Raw genomic sequence first — 21,687 nt, forward strand, 5'->3', positions numbered from 1 at the left:
CTTGTCTAACAGACCTCTCAGGCCACCTGCGTGGGTCTTCAGGAGCAGGCTCTGTCCTGTGCGCCAGTGGAGACTTAACACACAAATCCCAGGTTTCTCCCGAGATCCACGGTGCTGCTAGTGTGCAGGCTGGCAAATCCAGACTACGCGGCAGTGAATTCTGTGCCTCCTTGCTGAGGCTTCAGAAGCTTCGGGGAAACAGAGGCTACTGTGCCATCAGCTTTGCACCTCTGTATTTTTTTAATTTTTTTTTTACAGTAGGTCCTGGTTGGCATCTTACATACAGCAATGTGTACATATTGATCCAAACTCCTAATCTATCCCTCGTCACTACGCTTCCCTCGGTAACCATAAATTCTTTCCCTGTGTCTGTGAATCTGGTTGTTTTGCAAATAAGTTCATTTGTACCATTTTTTTAGATTGTGCATAAAAATGACATCATATGGTGTTTGACTGTCTCTGACTTGCTTGCTTAGCATGATAGCCTCCAGGTCCATCCACCTTGCTGCAAATGGTATTATCTCATTCTTTCTAATGACCGAGTAATATTCCATTGTATATACGTACCACATCTTCTTTATGCATTCCTCTCTTTTTTAAATTCATTTATTTTAACTGGAGGCCAATTACTTAACAATATTGTGGTCGTTTTTGCTACACATCAACATGAATCAGCCACAGGAGCATATGTGTCCCCCAGCCTGAGTCCCCCTCCCAACTCTCTCCCCACCTCATCCCTCTGGGTTGCCTCAGAGCACCAACTTTGAGTGTCCTGCTTCATGCACCAAACTTGCACTGGTCATCTATTTCACATATGGTAATGTACATGTTTCAATGCTATTCTCTCATATCGTCCCACCCTCGCCTTCTCCCACAGAGTCCAAAAGTCTGTTCTTTACATCTGTGTTGCTTTTGCTGTCTTACATATAGGGTCATTGTTACCATCTTTCTAAATTCAATATATATGCGTTAGTATACTGTATTGGTGTTTCTCTTTCTGACTTACTTCACTCTGTATAATAGGCTCCAGTTTCATCCACCTCATTAGAACTGACTCAAATGCATTTTTTTATATCTGAGTAATATTCCATTGTGTATATGTACCACAACTTCCTTATCCATTCGTCTACCGATGGACATCGAGGTTGCCTCCATGTCCCAGCTATAGTTATCCATTCCTGTCTTGATCGACACTTAGGTTGCTCCCCTTCTTGGCTCTTGTAAGCAGTGCTGCAATGGACACTGGGGTGCGTGTGCCTGTTTGAACCACGGTTTTCTCCAGATATATGCCCAAGAGTGGGACTGCTAGATCATATGGTAGCTCTATTTTTAGTGTTTAAGAAACATCCATACTGTTCTCCATAGTGACTACACCAATTTACATTCCCATTAACAGCAAAGAAGGGTTCCCTTCTCTCTACACACTGACCGGCATTTATGATGTAGATTTTTTTTTTTTTTTTTTTTTTTGATGAAGGCCATTCTGACTGGTGGGAGGTGATACCTCACTGTAGCACTCATTGGCACTTCTCTATAATTAGTGACATTCAGCATCTTTTCTTGTGCCTCTTGGCCATCTGCATGTCTTCTTTGTAGAAATGTCTATTTAGGTCTTCTGTCCATTTTTTGATTGGGTAATTTGGTTTTTGGAAATTGAGTCCCATAAGCTGTTTGTAAATTTTGGAGACTAATCCCTTCTTGGATTGCATCATTTGCAAATATTTTCTCCCATTCTGTGGGTTGTCTTTTTGTTTGTGGTTCCCTTTGCTTTGCAAAAGCTTTTGAGTTTAATTACATCTCATTTGTTTATTTTTGTTTTTATTTCCATTACTCTGAGAGATGGATCAAAAAAGATATTGTTTTGATTTATGTCAGAGAATGTTCTGCCTATGTTTTCCTCTAAGAGTTTTATAGTATCCAGTCTTACATTTAGGTCTTTTATTCATTTTGAATTTATTGTTGTGTATGGTATTAAAGAATATTCTAGTTACATGTTTGGAAATCCACCAGGTGACAAGTTACAAATGGCTAACACCTCTTATACTGGGGTATACTTGATTGAGATGCAAAACATTCTTGAATCATTGAAGCAGACTTTGCATCATCATGATCGACCTTACCCATGCCTAAATGATATCCTTGCATAAGCATCCAGGTAGCTGGGAATGGCATACTTGAATGAGTTTGCTCTGCCCAGTGCAAAAAGTCAAAGGGAGCCCTGAATCGCATGTATGCTATTCAAACACACAAGCACTCCAGAAGCCCATGTATATGCAACAAAACTGAAAGCTACTCTTTTTTTGTTTGTTTGTTTGATGAAATAGGCTACATTACCGCAGAAGCAGAGCTGCAAATGACTTCTTGAAGGAGCAGGAAAACAGAATGTGTTCAGAAAGTACAGCAATTTAACCCACTCCAACAGATAAGACATCATCTTAAAAAGTCTGACTTATCTTTCCTTCGATCCTAGTAGGTACGTTTGAGATGATCCAGTTTGATGTTGAACAACCATAATTGAGAGGAAACATAAAGATATGAGTCTGGGGAAGGACTCTATTGATTGCCTTGACAGGCAAGAGAGACAGAAATAAAGTATCAATAGTAGCATGCAGTATTATAGAGACTGTTTTACATCTGTTTTGCATGATGCTTTTTCAGTCCTTCCCTCCCTGTCCATGAGTATTTATTTTATTTTTCATTTTTTTGTCTTTCAAAATAAACTCTAGAAAAGAAAGGGTAGATGTGGAGAAGAAAAAATAATAAACCCTCTACTCTATTGCTTCTTGACTTTACTAATCATCATTTTCTGGGGTAAAAGGGGTATTTATAATGATGCTGCATCTGTGGCTCCATTGCTTGAGAAAATAAAATAAATTAACAGAAGAATGGCAGAGGGAGGGAGAGGCTGACATCTGAATTTTTGATGCGGCCTTTGCGTTCTCATTAGTACACTGTCTTTTTGCATTACTTTTGATTTATAATGTAATTGGAGAACTATAGAAATGTTAATGGCAGCAGCACAGCTTTAAGGCTGACAAAACTGTTTACTAATTATTGTCTTTAAATTTGGTTAATCATTGAAGTATTAATTCTCTGGGTTCATTTCAGACGGGACCACCACTGGGGGAGGTCAGGGAGAAAGGTATTGCCTGGTTAGAAAGGAACTTTCATAATTGTGTTGCATCTCCCCCTTGGTTGACCTTTTAAAGGGAGGGACAGATTGTAAATTAAAATTCTCTGCACTAGGGCTCAGTAGCAAACCTTAAGGTGAGCCGCTGCATTTTGTTTTGTATTTAGATGAAAAATTGCTGCTCATGTTTACACTTTTTTTTTTTCAATGTGTGCTGCTCACTCTCTTAAGGGAGAGACTGAGATTGCAACGATTATTCGCGAGGCTGGTGAGGAGGTTACTGAACCATTTGGAGTTGGCTTTCCTTTTGTGGTGCATAATTATAGGGGTTTATTCACAGTCCTTTTTTTTTTTTTGCTTTTGAATGATTCACAGTTTCATTCTTTGTTCGCTACCTTGTGAAGGATATGATTTATCCATTTTTTTCCATTTTTGTATGAATTATTATTTGGAGTACTATGTTATTCCCTGGAATGCTAGAATTAAAGATAATTCTTCAAAACTAAATAAATAAAGAGCCAACCTCACTACAGTAATGTTCTCAAAATCTGGATAAGGCATACCAGAAAAGGAAGGCACAGAGCCATTATTCAACCAACACGTCTCCCACTCAGACGGCAATCCTGGGGCACATTATGTTGTAAAACATTGTATTCCCCTTCTAACTTCTTAAATTGCTCCAGATGCCCTTCAACCATAAAGAAATGTAGTGATAATTTTTTTAAAGCTGCATCATCTGTTTCCATATCTGACTTCCTTCAGATGTGCCAGTTAGTTTGGGAAGTTCGAAATCAGAAGCAAGTTCATGCACACAGTCCATACACACACACACAGGGATGACGCACCACAGTGAGCGGCAGAGTGGAAGAGAATCATTACCACTACTCACCGCCTCACTCTCGCAGAGAACTATTCACAGGCTCTGTGACTTAGTTTCCTCATGCCACAAAATGGCAATGATGATAATGCCTACTTGATGGGTTTTTGTAAGGATTAAATTCATTCATATATGTAAAATATTTAGAATCTAATACCAGGCACATAATAAGTACTTAATGAATGCAAATTATTATTTCCTAAAGTTGGTTAATCACCCCTTTGGTGAACATAAGATGGACTGGAGTGATTCATAAGGAAAGTTTTATTCTGATGTTGACTGCACGTCAATTAGGATGCCCTTGGCTATGAAGAGGAGAGATTATTTGTGAATAATTTTCCACCAATTACTAAACAAATTGCTAAATAAAAATTGCCTTAAAACAGGGGTTGGCAAGCTATAGTCCACCAGTCAAATCTGAACTTTTGTATGCTTTTATATGCTCTGAATATCAAGAATGGTTTTTACAGATAAATAACTGCAAGCAATTTGGTGATAACACACGCGCACACACACAAATCCATTCTTCTCCTTAGTAATCTCTACTATGACAATTATACTCTATTATTGTATTATTTTGAATTTCATCAATAATTAATTGATGGAAATTTGTTTTGTTTCTTGTTACATAAATATGTGATATCCTTGACCTTTGCTTCTTGGTCTGTAAAGTCTAAAATATTTACTATCTAGACCTTCAGTACTCTCTTATACAGTCAGAGCTCCAGAATTAGAGCACTCTCAGCTGGTTAAGAAAGCAGTTCTATGATTGTGTCCATTCTGCCACTTAACATGTGAGCCTTACCTGCAGGCTGGCTTCTTTGATGGTCACAAGATGAGTTTCTGCAGCTCCAGAGATGCAGAAATATCCTCTTCAGATGTCTGTTTCAGATTAAGGAAACCCTTCCCAGAAATCCCCTTGCAGAGTCTTCTTACCTCTCATTGGCTAGAACTGGGACAGATGTCTGCCCCTGAAGCAATCACCACAGAAGCGAATGAGATTTTGATAAGTGATGACTAATCAGGTTCTACCTTCCTGAACTGGGGATGTGCTCAGCTTTCTTTGAAGCATGGAAGAAAGGTGGATGGATAACACACCACATTGGGGTTTAGTTAAAAAAGGAAAGGGGGAAAATGGATACTGGATAAGCAATCCTTAGCATATTTATTTCTTCAAATATGATTTAAGGAAAATAAAATGAACACAATGCACCATGCTTTCATAGCTCTTTTTACCTAGGGTAAGGCTAAATTTTTAAATCTATTTAAATTAAAATATTAAACAAGAGTAAAAACCTCAACAAAATATTAGCAAGCCAAGTTAAACAATAAAGGATCATACACCACAATCAAGTGGGATTTATCCCAAGGATATAAGGATAGTTCAACACCTGCAAATCAATCAATGTGATATACCACACCACAAAACAAATAATAAAGATCACATGATCACCGCAATAGATGCAGAAAAGCCATTTAACAAAATTGACATCCATTCATCATAAATACTCTTAATAAAGTTAGCATAAGGTAACATACCTCCATATGATAAGCCCTATGTATGACACACCCACAGCTAACATCATACCAATGGTGAAAAGTTGAAAGTTGTTCCACTAAGATCAAGAACAAGACAAGGATGACCACTCTTTTATTCAACATAGTATTAGAAGTCCCACGCACAGCAATCAGAGAAAAAATTTAAAAAAGAAAAGCATCCAAATCGGAAGAGAAGTAAAACCATCATTATGTGCAGGTGACATGACACCATATAGAGAAAACTCTCAAGGCTCCACCAAAAACTGTCAGAAACAACAAACTCATTCAATAAAGTTGCAGGATACAAAATTAATATGTAGAAATATGTTCATTTCTATACACTAACAATGAACTATCAGAAAGAGAAATCAAGAAAATAATTTTTCCCACTCAATCAAAAACAATAAAATAGCTAGAAATATCTTTAAGTTTCCCTCCACTCATACTCCAATCTTCATCCATGATTGTAATAAAGGTAGATAATGGCTAGAAAAAATAAAACTTTTAAAACAAACAAGAGTATAATAAAGAAAAGTCCATGGCAAAAATTAAGAATGTGGTATACAAGAGATTAAATCACAAAATGACTAAGATTTAGGCAATTCTGCCTGTTGGTTACTGATTATACTATATTCTTTCCTTAGGAAGTCCTACTGATTCTTCAAAGCGCAAATTAAAGATTGCCTTCTCACTAGAGTCTTCCCTGATAGCCTCCTATTCCTGCTATACTCATATAAGATTGGTCTCTCCCAGAGCATTCTTTTTCTTATATCTCTTAAAACAAGGGCCACACTGTATTATCTATGTGTCATTCCTGATTGGAAACACCTTCTTCATCATTCAACCGTTCGTCAAACACTTGTTGAACACCACTTACATGGCTCACAGAGAGCATCTTTACCCCCATTCCAAGCCCTGGCAGCTAAGGCATGACCTATGCGAGGTGCTTACATTTCCTGTACAAATGAAGGAACAACTGGGCAATCAAATAATTCCATGAATTGACAGTATCTACACAAGTTTAGCAAAGGAGGAAAACATTTTGAACACTTTGCACTCTAGAAATTTCTTATTTAATTGAAAACAAAACCAATCCACCTCATGAAATCTCTGAAGTTGGTGTCACTTTCAGAAGTAGGCTCAGATGAAAATGTTTCTGGAGCAGCACTGAATTAACACATGGATAATTGAAGGTAAGTTCTTTTTGCCCCCAACCATTAGCTCTTTATTATTTTACTTTAAACGTATTTATTATTTCTTTCTTGTAAGAGAATTCAAGAAAACCTAAAATTGGACTCCTTTCACCATTTAAAAATAATTTCTAATTTTTGAATAACATTTTTAAAATTAAAATTTGATCACTTTACTATCTTACTTGGGGACAGATGTCGATGACACTGCTTTCAAAATAAAGGCAGGCTCCTCCAGATGGCTTCACAGACACAGTCACCGCGCCCACGCTTGCTTGCTTCCCACTCTCTGCCCCCTCCACCCCTCTCCACTACAGCTGCCCTGGTTTGCCTGCCACATTTCAAAGGGGAGCTATTCCCGCCTCAGGACCTTGGCTCATGCTTTCCCTCCGCTCCAAAAGCCCTCCAACTCCTTTATCCTCAAAGTCTCAGGTTACACATTACTTCCCTAGGGAAGACTTCCTGTTCTCTCCAAGCTAGAGCAGGCTTCCATTTCAAAATGGTCTCAGGATGCCAGTATTTTTTTCTTCAAAATTCTTACCCAACTTTTCATTAAATATATCCCTTGTGTAATTATGTTTGATTTCTGTCTTCCCCGTGAGAAGGTAAGGTCCGTAAGGAGCAGAAACTATGCACTGTGAACTGCTACATCTGCAATATTTAGAACAAGGTCTAGAACATACTAGATCATCAGTAAAGGTTACCTGAATAAACACAGAAATGAGCCTGCCCCCAGAGCAGTTAAGATCATTGCCTGGGCCAATCAGTATTCCTCCTGCTGTTGCCATTTAGTCGCTAAGTCACATCTGACTCTTTGAGACCCCATGGACAGTAGCCTGCCAGACCCCTCTGTGGGATTTTCCAGGCAAGAACACTGGAGTGGGTTGCCATTTCCTACACCAGGAGATCTTCCCGACCCTGGAATCCAACCCATGTCTCTTGCGTCTCCAGCACTGACAGGCAGATTTTTACCACTGAGCCACCTAGGAAGCCCCAGTATTCCTCCAGGACCACACAAATATTTTCTCTTGACAAAAAAAATATTTATTTCTGCATTCAGGCAACAAATACTTGTTGAGAACCTGCTGTGTGACAGATCCTTGCCGTCAGTGCAGATAGAGCCCATAACCAAGACCGTGACCCCATGGAGTTTACCTTCTAGTGGGGAGACCCAAAATGAAGGAAGCATCGGTATTTTCTTTGAAAATATGTTTTTGTGGTGGTGGTGTCTTTTTTCCAAAACTGACTTTTTTTGCTGTGAAAAAATAACAGCCACCATCAATTAAGCAAGTATTTGAGCTTAGCTTACCTTGGAATGCCCCTCCACACCAGCAAGAGTCTGTACACGTGAAGATCTCTTTCCTGAGTGGAAAACAGACAAATAATATATTTCAGGGTTAATTTAACTTTTCAAATTACAAATTCATCTAAAGTGCCATCCGCCGCCGGTGATAACTCACGGTGCTGCCAGCCTTTAAGTACTGTAGCGATGGGCTGTGTTCAACTCCTTAGGCACCCTTCTTAAAAGATGGCTACCCTGGGGTTTATAGCGAGTCTACATAATCATATATCGAAGCTTGGTTTATTTATTTCCATGTTTCTGAAGTCCCATTAATCACTTTTCTAAGATGGCCGACGTGTTACATAATTAATAAAACATAGGAGCTTAGGAAAAAAGCCCAGAGAGAGTGAGAGATTCAGACAAACGCTGAGAAATGGTGTCAATTTTTGGTACCATTGAAAATCTCAGTTTTCAGAAGATCAAGTCTTAACTGGAGTAATAGGAAACAATCATTTTTCTTTTTTTTTCCCAACCCTCTCCTCGCTTTCTCTTGTTTGCTGAACTTAAGACGCTGGTCGGTGCAAATTCTTAACCAGGAAGAAAAGTACAAATGCAGGGACGGGTAGGAGTAGTGAATAAAATCATTCATCCAACTTCTCATCATTTTGCCTCTGGTGACTGCCAGGTAATAGCTTGTCTGTGGTTCTGACCCAGTTCTGAAACCCTTCTTCTGGTACTCCACCAATTAATCTAATGGTTCATTAATTGCAAACATCTGAAATCATTAGAACCTGATTGAGCACAGAAGCATCAAACCTTCCAAAGCTGTAAGTGCTTAAGCAGCAAATGGGCTCATTGCAAAAGAATGTCAATGTTTATAGTAGATGTAACCCAAACTCGGGTGTTCATTGACACATTGTTCCATTTGTATACAACCACCCTGGCATCTATCTGTTCAAGAGAGCATGATTTATCCAGTGCTATATCCTGGAACTGACAGGCCAAAGATTAGAGCTTAACCCAGATGAAAGCCGAGGCTGTGTGTATTCCTAAAACAAATATTTAGTATCTGACAAGCTCTGGTTAATATTAATTCATGATAGAAGGCAGTCAATTTAAGCTTAGTTCATGCCAAAATCTATTTGGGTTTTGTAAATCATTTTTTTCAGGATTATAGTGTAGAGAATCCAACAAAAAGAAGACTTCCCTAAAATTAGAACTCTGCAGACCTGGACAGAGCTTTCAGAAAGCATCCACCCCAGTTATAAATGGGCAATCCAAAAGCACGAAACCCTCCTGTAAATGTGCTTTGTTTGACTAGCACACAGTTTTAAAATAATCATCTTTAATTATTTGCCAAGTCTCAATTTCTGACTTTTCTTGCAGATGTGGCAATACTGGGTCTGGGTTCTCACAAGGCAACAGTTGGCCGGGGCTGAGTGGGGGCGGGCCCTGCGGGAGACACACACGCTTCCATGTAGCCAGAGCCCCCCTTCCCGCTGTTCATACACTCCCACACTCACCTCCCCACTGCCCATCTAACAGGTGGGGAAATGGCGTCTAGGAAGGGAGAAGGGCTGTCCAAGGACATGCATTCAGTTAGCATCAAAGCTGGGACTGTAACTCAGATCTCCTGATTCAACTTTACTTAGTTAGCAGCAGTCAATGCCATTCCATATTGATACACACATGGTTTTTGGAAGAAAAATAATCAACAAAAATTTTGGTGTTCGTTTCCAAAGATCATAGAGCATGCCTGGTCATCAGCATTATTATCAGTTACTCTTCATTATAGCACACTGTGTTGTTACTTCTGGAGCTTTGAAGATGGGTGATTTCACAAAACTGCTTCCCTGGTGGCTCAAACAAGTAAAGAATCTGCCTGCAGTGCAGGAGACCCAGGTTCGATCCCTGGGATAGGAAGATTCCCCTGGAGGAGGGAATGGCTACCCACTACAGTATTCTAGCCTGGAGAGTTCCATGGACAGAGGATACAGTCCATGAGGTGGCAAAGAGTCGGACACACCTGAGTGACTAACACTTTCACAAAACTGCAGTCCATTAAGACCTTTCTATCTGTGGGCATCTCTAATTTGGTTGGGCAGTGGCTTTCTATATTAGGGTATTGACACCCTTACCTAACCTTGTGCCAGTCCTGTAATAATAAGTACGACTACCATTCATTTATTATTAGACACTTGCTGTGTTCCAAACTGCCTATGCACTTTTCTCCTTAATATTCAGCACAGTCTTCAAAGATAAGTCCGTTGTTCTCACTTTACAGTTGGAGAATTTTCAACTTAGGAGGACAAAACATCCAGCTTAGGATTACATATCTTGTGAATGACAGAAATGGAATTTGAAACCAAGTTGTTCAAACCCCAGTGTAGCACATGCCACACCGGCCGCTGCTGAGCTTTGGGGGTTTTCCCCTCTACTAACGCACACAAAAACAATGCCCCTATGTCTACGTCTTATGTCGTTCAAAGTAAGGAGGCCAAGAAATACAGGAGAAACACACGGTTGGGAATGGGTTAAATTTTGTTAGCATGGGTTTTAAAAAAATGAATTCTTTGCATTTTTAAAATGTGTGTTGGAAGCATATTTCTCGGTATGCAACAAAAACATTTAGGCTCCCCTGTCATTTAGGTGAATTCTGTTTGCATGCTCTCTTCATGGAATACTGATGTTAATTTTTGGTTAAGTTTAATCTTATGAAGTATAAAGCAATTTGATAGAATAAGTAACCTTTCATTAAAGTTCAATACCATACTTAAGGAAAATGGGACCGTGTGCATTAATTGATAGTTGACAGCTATTATTTCCATGAAAACCTTTTATAGTAAAATTTCTATTTGATGGATTGGAATTTATAAAATTTGCATTTCACTGAGCTGGATTCAACTGGAAGTACTGGGGATGTGTTTCCTCTTTAAACAGTATTCCATCTTTACATTTTTATCAAACACTTATTAATGGATGGAATCTTAAAGAGTACAATACAGATTTCACTTAATAACTCAGGTTTATTAGTGCATGAACACAAGTATTTGCCCCATATTTGACTTTGATTTTAAAATATGACTATTTATGAGTATTTTTATCTGTAGAGACTTAATTAGTACAGTTTGGGGCAAACTGCTTAATAAATTTTATTTTACTTTATTTTCATTTTTTAACTCACAATAAATTATATAAATATGGCTGGGAATTTTTCTTCCAGTCAGCAGTTTGGAAGAAATATTATCTCAGATTTGGTATATTCAACTTGAATTACAAAAATCATAGACTGGAATTATTCTATTCAGATCCTGTCACACTGTACCCCTACACAAATATGACGATCCTTGAGTGACCACTGAGATTCAGCCTGATGTCATATTCTAAGATTTTAACAGATGAGAAGGCATTACCACGGAAGCAATCTTTCCCCATTAATCCTGATCAAAGAACTAGCAAGATTTCCCATGGTTTTCTAGAAAGCACTTATGTTGAAGTTGCTACTGATGTATAAGAGATAGGAAGGTTGAGGCCAAGAACAGTGAAGTTACTTGAAAATAAACTAATTCAAGAATATGCCAAGATCAGAATTTGAGATCTTCTTCTAAAATGTAACCACCATATTTAAGAAAGCCTTCCCTTCATGCTGCTCCCAGTACCTGGAATGTCTTTCTCTTCCCCAGGTAGACCTGGTTCCATGACACCCTTCAGGGTTCAAGTGAAGTGCTCAGACGACACCCTGACCCACCCTCCTGTTACCTACCACTCGGAGCATGCATCACAGGTGACCGCTACACAATTATCTCAGTACTTTTTTGTTGCGTGTCTCTCCCATTAAACTTTGGATCTCCATGAGGGCAAGGATGTATCTAATTTGCTCACCCCTCTACATACTCAGTGCATGGTATCAAATTAGTTCCAAGCAAATTGTTGAATGGATGGATAAAGACTCCTAAAACTCAGAGCTCAAAATTAATTTCTGCAACCACAAAGTAAACATCCTGTGAGACCAAGGATTCCTAGTTTGTATGAAAAGGCACAGCTTCTTTCTGTACTCTAAAAATTGGGAATGATAAATTTTAATAAGATATTTATATGAGCTCCTTATGATATAATAGAAATCAGAAGGTTGGGTGAAATCCAACCTTCTCAGAAATCCCATTCATTTCCCTAATAGCTACTTATGTGGTACCAGCCATGAATCCAAACCCACAGGACCCACAGTAGGTTCTTTTTTAATCATTTCAGTAAAAAGAAAACAAAACTCTCTTGTTTATTCTCCCCCTCTGTGGCACTGCTACCCCAGAACTAATTCACCAGGAATTATTGAGCAACTTACTAAGCATGATAAAAGATACAGTAACATCTCAAATGATATCATTCTAAACTACAACTTAGTGTGACATAAAGAGAACATGAGAAAATTTAATAAGAAAATTGGACAACAATGCAATTCCTCAGAGAACTACTCTGTGTTCAGAGTTAAGGCCCCCATAGCTGAAGGGAAATAAAGCTCCTGTGAGCTATAAATTCCTGTCTTTTCAGAGAGTTTCTCTCATCTTCTGCTCCCTTTGAGTAAAAGAGTTCTTGGGGTCTTTTAGTATCTTTTCTATGGTTAGGATTATTTATATAAAGATATATCACCTTACTTTATGAACTAGAAACAAAAATTTACTAAAATGGATTAAAAATCTAATCACAGTTCCTGTAGATGTAATCTTGTCATCAAGCCAGAGCTAACATATACATATATATATATATATTTTTTTTTTTTATTATTATAAGGGCCAGATAGTGAATATTTTAGGGCTTCCCAGGTGGCCCTAGTGGTAAAGAACCCACCTGAGAATGCAGGAGACATAAGAGATATGTGTTCAATCCCTGGGTTGGGAAGATCCCCTGAAGGAGACATGGCAACCCACTCCAGTATTCATGCCTGGAGAATCCCATGGACAGAGGGGCCTGGCGGGCTACAGTCCAGGGTCGCAAAGAACTGGACACAACTGAAGAAACTTCCCCGCATGCACAGTAAATATTTTAGGCTTTACAGGCCATTCAGTCTCGGTCACAACTCAACACTGCCCTTGTAATATTGAAGCAGCTATAGATAATGCATAAATGAATTAACATGATTATGTTCTAATAAAGCTTTATTTATAAAAACAGATGTCAGGTTCACCGACTTTAGTTTATCAGCTTCTGATGCAGGCTAGAGTTTCTGGATAAAGCCTGATTTTCTAGTGAGGAGTTAAAAAGAACTCACACTGGGGATTGCATGGAATGCCCCCAACATTCTCCTTTCTACTGCTTCCATCCATTGATAGATGCCTGAAATCATACCTGAAAGGTTTCAACTCTTTTCTTGGTCATACATGTGACTAGGTATGCCCCTATGAGAGAAAAAAAGTGCTGTGCAGTCAAATATGTTTAGGATACTGGATCAACACATTTAAGCAGATTTATTTATTGAAGAACTTTCTAGAGCTTTTAATGTGCTAACGTGTCTTGAAAATAGAGGAAAACAAAGCATAATCATTTCCTAAAAATATGACTACAAAATCCTTTTGTGATAGCATTTGTAGGACTGTTTTCCACCAAACACAACTTGGGAAATGCTATTTTAACTTAAGGGTGCCATTAACAGGGAGTGAAAAATAATAATAGCTATCGTTTTCTGAGTCCTTACCCCATATGATTATATATGCACTATTTAATGTAATTCTTGAAACCACCCTATTAATGATATCCTTCTTTATAGTTAGGGAAACTGAAACAGGTTAGGAAACTTCCTTTTGGTTATATAACTAGTAAATGGCAGAACCAGGTTTCAAATGTGCATGTGTTTTTTTTTTCAAAACTTAAGATCCTAATTTCTATTAAATTTTAGAGGCACCATCATTTTAGTTTGAAATAAGGACTTCCTAGAACCAAAGAATTTCAGACCAAGAGGGACCATTAGAAATACAGCTTAATCCATGTATAGAGAAATAAATGTATCACTTAAAAGAAAAAAATCAAAGCCAAGAGAAAGGACAGGACTAGTCCAAGGACACTTAAGTCCTCAAACCGTGGGATCAAAGCATCAAAGAATACTGCTTTTTATCTCAGTTTAATTCCCCTTCTAAAGAAGGCTTTGCACAGATTTGCTCAATGAAGGAAGGAGAGAAAAAGGTTATATCAGTCAGGGTTATTTCATTTGCAAGAGGCAGAAAGTCTACTCATACTGACTTAAGCAGAAGAAGAATATTTTGGCTCATGCAAGTTAAAAGGAGACACCTGGCTTCAGGTAGGGGTTAATCCTGAAGGCACACAACTCACCCAGACCTTACAGTTCCCACCTCCCTGTGCTCGCGCTCACGTTTCCTTCTTCAAGTCAGGTTTTGTGTGGCAGTAAGACGACTGCCAGCAACCACATGGCTGTATCCTCCCATGTTCAAATACAGGAAAAAATTAGGACACAAGACCCAGGCCTGATTCTCATGTGATCGAATTAGACCATGTGGCCACACTGAACAAAACTGTGCTCAGAGTAATAATAGAAAATCAGAATTCAAATCATAAGCTAACTCTCTACATTGCCAATATACCATTAATCAAGAAGCCAGAATCAGTTGCATGGGTGGGGGGAGAGGGGAAAATAACTTTTTGAGAATAGTATCAAGGGTAAAATGGGTATATTAATACATACCTTAAAAGGTTGTTATAAGGATTAAAAAAGAAACAAAATATGTAAAGTGTCTACCATGACACCTGACAGATGGTAAGTGCTCGACCAATATAAATTTGTTTACACCTTAACTGCCATCAAAGATTGAATGCCAGCAGTATTCTCTTGCTATCTGATTCTGTTCTCATCTAAACAAAATGTTGTTCATGATGTTTTTAGGGATGAAGGGATCCAATACAGCCAACAGTGTAGTACACAACAAGAAAATCACAACAATGGATTTGAATTATTCTCAGAATGGTTTCATCAAAATAAGAAAGTCTTTTTTCCCATAGAACAGTTTTTACTTGACGGTGATATCTTCTAAAAATGTCAAGATTATAACAGCTTGTAAGAAGAGCCCAAAAAACAGACATTGAAAGAAAAATTCAAGCAAGCTTTTGAAAAATGCCAGCAGAACTACTCAAGGAACTGGAGGAGAAAAGGATGGATTCTGGAGATATAGGAACCCAGAACTCCAAGCAGCAATTTCATCTATTTTTCTGTAGACTTTCTAAAGAACTCAACTACATCAGTTCAGTTCAGTTCAGTCGCTCAGTCATGTCTGACTCTTTGAAACCCCATGAATCACAGCATACCAGGCCTCCCTGTTCATCACCAACTGCCAGAGTTCACTCAAACTCATGCCCATCAAGTAGGTGATGCCATCCAGCCATCTCATCCTCTGTCGTCCCTTTCCCCTCCTGCCCCCAATCCCTCCCAGCATCAGGGTCTTTTCCAATGAGTCAACTCTTCGCATGAGGTGGCCAAAGTATTGGAGTTTCAGCCTCAGCATCAGTCCCTCCAATGAACACCCAGGACTGATCTCCTTTAGGATGGACTGGCTGGACCTCCTTGCAGTCCAAGGGACTCTCAAGAGTCTTCTCCAACACCACACTTCAAAAGCATCAATTCTTCAGCGCTCAGCTTTCTTCACAGTCCAACTCTTACATCCATATATGACCACTGGAAAAACCATAGCCTTGACTAGACGGACCTTTGTTGGCAAAGTAATATCTCTGCTTTTCAATATACTATCTAGGTTGGTCATAACTTTCCTTCCAAGGAGTAAGCATCTTTTAATTTCATGGCTGCAATCACTATCTGCAGTGATAAGTGGCCAAATTAAACTACAGCATCATTTAGTGAATGTTATGTCTTAGTGATACTTCTAAATGTGACTTAGAGTCTATGCCATTTTCAATACCATCACCATCACTCTTTACCTAGTAGGTAAGAACTCAAGATTCCAGAAGAAGTCAAATGTTTTTCTACATAACAAAAACACCTCACCAAAAAATGCAAGAAAATCTTGAAATGAGCAAAAGAAAACATGCTACAAACAGGGAACAAAGAGGAGATTAACTACTAATTTCCCACCAGAAATAATGGAAGTCAGAAGATATAGGGATGGCATATCTGAAATGCTGAAAGGAAAAAAAATCAAATAACCTAGAATTCTATATCCAGCAAAACCAGCTGTAAATAATGACTTATTTCCAAAGAGTGCAGTGTGGAATAAGGAGAAAAGAATAACTTTTCAATGAACAGACTTGACAAACACTACCCCAGCTAGGTCAACATCAAGTCATAAATCATGTGGACATTATATACCCTTAATATAATGTGAAAATTACACTGTCCTCTTTCTCCAATAACCCATAATCCCAGTCTTATCAGAGGAAAACATTTGACAAATTCCAGTAAAGGAACGTCCTACAAAATGCCTGACTAATCAGTTCAGTTCAGTCACTCAGTCATGTCCAACTCTTTGCAACCCCATGGACTGAAGCACACCAGGCCTCCCTGTCCATCACCAACTCCCAGAGTCCACTTAAACTCATGTCCATTGAGTCGGTAATGCCATCCAACCATCTCATCCTCTGTCATCCCCTTCTCCTCCCACCTTCAATCTTTCCCAGCATCAGGGTCTTTTCCAATGAGTCCATTTTTCGCATCAGGTGGCCAAAGTATTGGAGTTTCAGCTTCAGCATAGTCCTTCCAATGAATATTCAGAACTGATTTCCTTTAGGATGGACTGGTTGGATCTCCTTGCAGTTCAAGGGACTCTCAAGAGTCTTCTCCAACACCACAGTTCAAAAGCATCAATTCTTCAGCGCTCAGCTTTCTTCACAGTCCAACTCTCACATCCATACATGACCACTGGAAAAACCATAGCCTTGACTAGACAGACCTTTGTTGGCAAAGTAATGTCTCTGCTTTTTAATATGCTGTCTAGGTTGGCTTGGCCAATACCCCTCAAAATTTTCAAGGCCATTAAAACTAAGGAAAGTCTGAGAAGCTAAAACAGCCAAGAATAGCCTAGGAAGCAGGCTGACTAAATGTCATGTGGTATCTTGGATGGGATTCTGCAACAGAAAGAGAACAAGTGATTAAAAACTAAGGAAAGTGAAAAATCTATGGATTTTAGTTAATAATAATATATTAATATTTGCTCATTAATTGTAATAATTATGCTATTCTAATATGACTTCCCTGCTGGCTCAAACGATAAAGCATCTGTCTACAATGTGGGAGACCTGGGTTCGATCCCTGGGTCGGGAAGTTCCCTGGAGAAGGAAATGGCAACCCACTCCAGTACTCTTGCCTAGAAAATCCCATGGACGGAGGAGCCTGGTGTCCATGGGGTCGCAGAGTTGGACACGACTGAGCGACTTCCCTTTCTTTCATATACACTGTTAATAACAGGGGAAACCAGGTGTAGAGCATATGAGACCTCTCTGTAGTACCTTAATTTTTCTATAAACCTAAAACTGCTCTAAAAAACAACTATTTTTTTAAAGTCCCAATAAATTTAAAAGAACTAACCTCACACAAAATTTGTCCATAACAAAAATTAACTTTGAAATCACAACATATTAAGATTTGTAGAACATTGCCAAAGCAGGGCTTAGAGGGAACTATATGGCCATACATGTTGACATCAAAAAAATACATACAGTTATCATACAATCCAGTAATTCCATTCTGACAGGGAAAAATGACAACACATGGCTATAATATTTACAACTGTCAAACAACCAACAGTCTGAAATCAATGATCTAAACTTTCACCTTAAGAAGCTAGTAAAAGAAGAGAAAATTAAACTCCAAGAAAGTAATAAAGTATCATAGAAAACTACTTGTAAAATATACATCTTGCAAAAGACTGGTATCCAGAATATATAAACAATATCTCAGTAAGAAGATAAACAGACCATTAAAAAATGTGAAATACTTGAGCACAGTCTTCATAAAATACACACACACACACAAATGACCAACAAGTACATGAAAGATAATACAGAATCATGGGTCCTTAGAAAAACTGCACATTAAAGTCACAATGAGATACCCCTTTAAATGTACCAAAATAGCTAAAGTAAAAATGATTAATAATACCAAAAATTGGGGAGAATGTAGAATACTTGGAACCTTCAGATATTGCTGGTACAAATATAAAATGATACTGTCACTTTAGAAAACAGATCTGCAGTTTCTCAGAAAGTTAAAAATATATACACTTATCATACAATCCAGTAATTCCATTCTGAGGGAAAAGAATGACAACATATGGCTATAACAGTCAAGAAATGGAAACAACCCCAAAGCGCATCATTGGTGAGTGGATAAACAAAATGTGGCATTATTCACACAATGGAATTTCAGTGAACAATAAAGAGGAATAAACTATTTATTGATGCTTATACCTGCTCTGAAAAAACATCTTGACACAAAGAATTCAAATGAAAATACAGTTTAACAGAAGGACAATGGGTATTATTGAAAATGAGCACTGACTGCGATCTCTTCAGCTTTCAAGAGCTGTCGCATAATTTTTCATCCTAAAGAAGACTCCCTTTTTTGACCTAAGAAACCTCCTCTGGGCATAAAACTGAGAACTTCTAGATCATAGTATGGAAATCAAGAGTAAAACACAGAAACTGCTAAATATGTTCACGTAAGAAAAGAAAGATTAAGGGCAAAAGAAGAAGGCAGCAAGGATGGGATGGTTAGACAGCATCACTGACTCAATGGACATGAACTTGAGCAAACTCCGGGAGATAGTGGAGGACAGGGAAGCCTGGCATGCTGCAGTCCATGGGGTCACAATGAGCTGGACACACTTAGCGAACAAACACCAACAACGAAAAAAAAGGAAAGTAATGGCCTTTTGTTGGCAATTTTAGAGGCTGTGAGGTGAGGAGTCTAACAGAGAAAAAAAAAATGTGATATTAAAAAGGGAAGAAAATGGAAGATGATCCCAAGAAACATACCAGGCATTCAGAGGGGGTCAGGCTGCAGGAAATTCCACGTGGCAGGGAAGGACCTAAATGCCTAGAATCCATGGCAGCATGTGTTGAAACACTTCCGTCACTCAGCACTTCCTGGGGCTTTCCTCCGTTGCCATGCTCTGTTCTAGGCACCAGGGATACAAGTCAGCCAATAAAATAACAAATCACCTGGAGGAGACTCTCAACTGTGTGAGGCTGTTTTGTGTGCCGGGTTGTAATTTCCCTTCACCCCAAACCAGCAACAAAATTCTGCTCTGAACAAAAGCATTGTTTTAAGGGTGCATTGAGGGATGAGGACAACAGAGGCTGCCCAACGAGAGTTAAAACGATACCAGCAGGTGAGATGACAGTCACAGGAGGGAGGCACAATGGGTAAAAACAGATGCTGTCGGACAGACAGACAGACAGCAGCAGACTGACCCAGGAAGCCTTAGAGACCTCAATGAGGCATTAGTAGATCTGCATTATGAAGTGGTAATAGCTATGGCTATTCACCAACGTTTCAGCGCCTCTCCTTTCAGGAAAATGACGTAATGGCATGCCTCTGCTGCGTTCAAGTTCACTGGCTTTAGCCTATGGACTATGCTGAACAGAAGTGGAATGCGTCACTTTCATGGTGATACCGTTTGAAGAAAATGAATAAACAGCCATGTCCTCCTAAGTTCCTCTGCCATGGCAACCAAAAACCACGCAGTTGTAAAGCCTCTGTCAGCCAGCTTCTCGCAGTGAGGAGAAGAACCCCCGGCTAACTTGAAATCAACATAGAACATGAGCAAGAAATCAACCTTTGTTGTTCACAAGGCACTAAACGTGGGGGTGGTTTATTACCGCAGCACAACCTGGCTTATCCTGGCTAATCCAAGTAGACTGAGTCAGTCTGCGTGGATATCTTAGGAAAGCTGTGGGACCCAGGGATCCCAGAGATTTTTTTTAAATATCTTTTTAAAATAACAGAGTCCTCTGAAGGAACTAGGAAGAGTGTGCTTTCAGATGCCAGATTGGAACAGATGAGAACATAAAAGCAGTAAATTCAGCCCTAAGGATTCTGGAAGGTAAGGCAAGCAGCATGACAGGTATACTTGTCTTTTTCTGACAGGAAAAAGTATACACCTTCATTCAGAGACAATACTTTTTATCCCCCTAGAACTAAATTCAAGCTGGATTTGTCCTCTGGGGATTTGTTTAAAGGATGAGGAGCAGAGTGAACAACATCTCCCGCCACAAAATCACCGAAACGTTGTAAAACTGCAGAGTCCTTTCAGTGAACCCGTTGAGGAGGAAAAGGCACCACTGGAAGCGGTGAGCCAGTGAAGGCATTTTTCAAGAAAAGCTAAGACAATGTGGACCAAGCAAGCTGCTTTCAGATGACCTAAGGCCAGGCTACCCAGCTCTGGTCTTGGCCAAACATTTTCACAAGGTTTTTCTCATGGCCACTTGCTCCCTGTAATATTCAGTTACTAAATATTTCCTTTAAATTGATTCCATTGATTTACTTCATTAGATATATCTTAAAAGAAAAAACTGTTTTGAAGAGCATAAATTGAACACCAGTATCCTTAGCCATACATATAAATTGAAAACCCTCATAACAATACATACATATGAAAACAGAATAATGCATAAAATTATCCCATTTTATCTGGAGAATGTAACTTGCTAAAGTTTATAAGCCTGAGGCTTGCCTGTGGATAAAGGGAGACTTACAAAATGATAGCACCAACCTGAGTCTTTCTCCTTCACTAACCAGAAATAAGGAGAATTTATAGAGAGAATAATCTTAAGACTAAACATTCAACGCACTACCAAAAATCATGTTTGTAGCGTGTGTCCCACATTTGGATAGATGCTATCATGGTGGCCGTGAAAATGAGCCTCTTAGGCTCCTGACAAAGGGGAGGCACGTGAGGGACAAAGCCAGGAGCTGTAGTGGGAAAGCTGAGCTCCCACTGAGACCTGCTTCCCACAGGCTGCCGCCAGCCACTGCTGTGCTGAGTCACTCAGGCGTGTCTGACTCTTTGCGACCCCGTGGACTGCAGCCCGCCAGCCTCCCCTGTGTATGGGATTTCCCAGGGAAGAACACTGGAGTGGGTTGCCATTTCCTCCTCCAGGGGATCGTCCTGACCCAGAGATTGAACCTGAGTCTCTTGCATCTGTCCCCTGTGTTAGCAGGCGGGTTCTTCACCACAAGTGCCACCTGGGAAGCCCTCCCAGCCAGTGACTGAGGCCCAGTACAGGGAAGGTATGGTTGTCCCGTAGATGAAGCTGTGCTCCGACAGGTCACTTTGTCAAACATGCTTAGAACTGCCCTGCACTTTGAGAGGCTTCCTTCCACCCCACATCTCTCCCTCACAAGGACCAGACCCGTAGCTCAGACCGGTGGCCCTCCCAACATCTCTCCAGGACCCTCCTCATTATTTTATTAGGCTCAGGTAGGTCTAACCCTACCTCTGCATCTCAGAGAGTCTCAGCTCACCTGTTGACCTTCCCAACAGCATCTTCTGAAGACAAAAGGAACGGGCAGGAAGGTGCTCCACTAGCTTGCTTTGTCCAAGCATCAGCTATCTCAAGTAAATCTCGGGCTACTCTTCCCCAAAGCAGACACAGACCAGATAGCCTATACTGTCGACTAAAGTAAAGGCTGCCAAGATCTGTGTATAGGGATTAGGGA

The 21,687-nt window shown here is 39.5% G+C and overlaps 1 long non-coding RNA gene across 1 annotated transcript in view; it reads right to left on the reverse strand.

Moving 5' to 3' along the window:
• LOC123329113 overlaps positions 1-21,687 on the reverse strand; it is a 108,211-nt gene that overhangs the window by 68,862 nt on the left and 17,662 nt on the right. The window contains exon 3 of the long non-coding RNA XR_006544267.2: positions 8,046-8,098. This is a non-coding gene — a long non-coding RNA (uncharacterized LOC123329113). The remainder of the gene's footprint in view (positions 1-8,045; positions 8,099-21,687) is intronic.

This window comes from Bubalus bubalis, chromosome 14 (assembly GCF_019923935.1).
Source record: "Bubalus bubalis isolate 160015118507 breed Murrah chromosome 14, NDDB_SH_1, whole genome shotgun sequence".
NCBI lineage: Eukaryota > Metazoa > Chordata > Mammalia > Artiodactyla > Bovidae > Bubalus > Bubalus bubalis.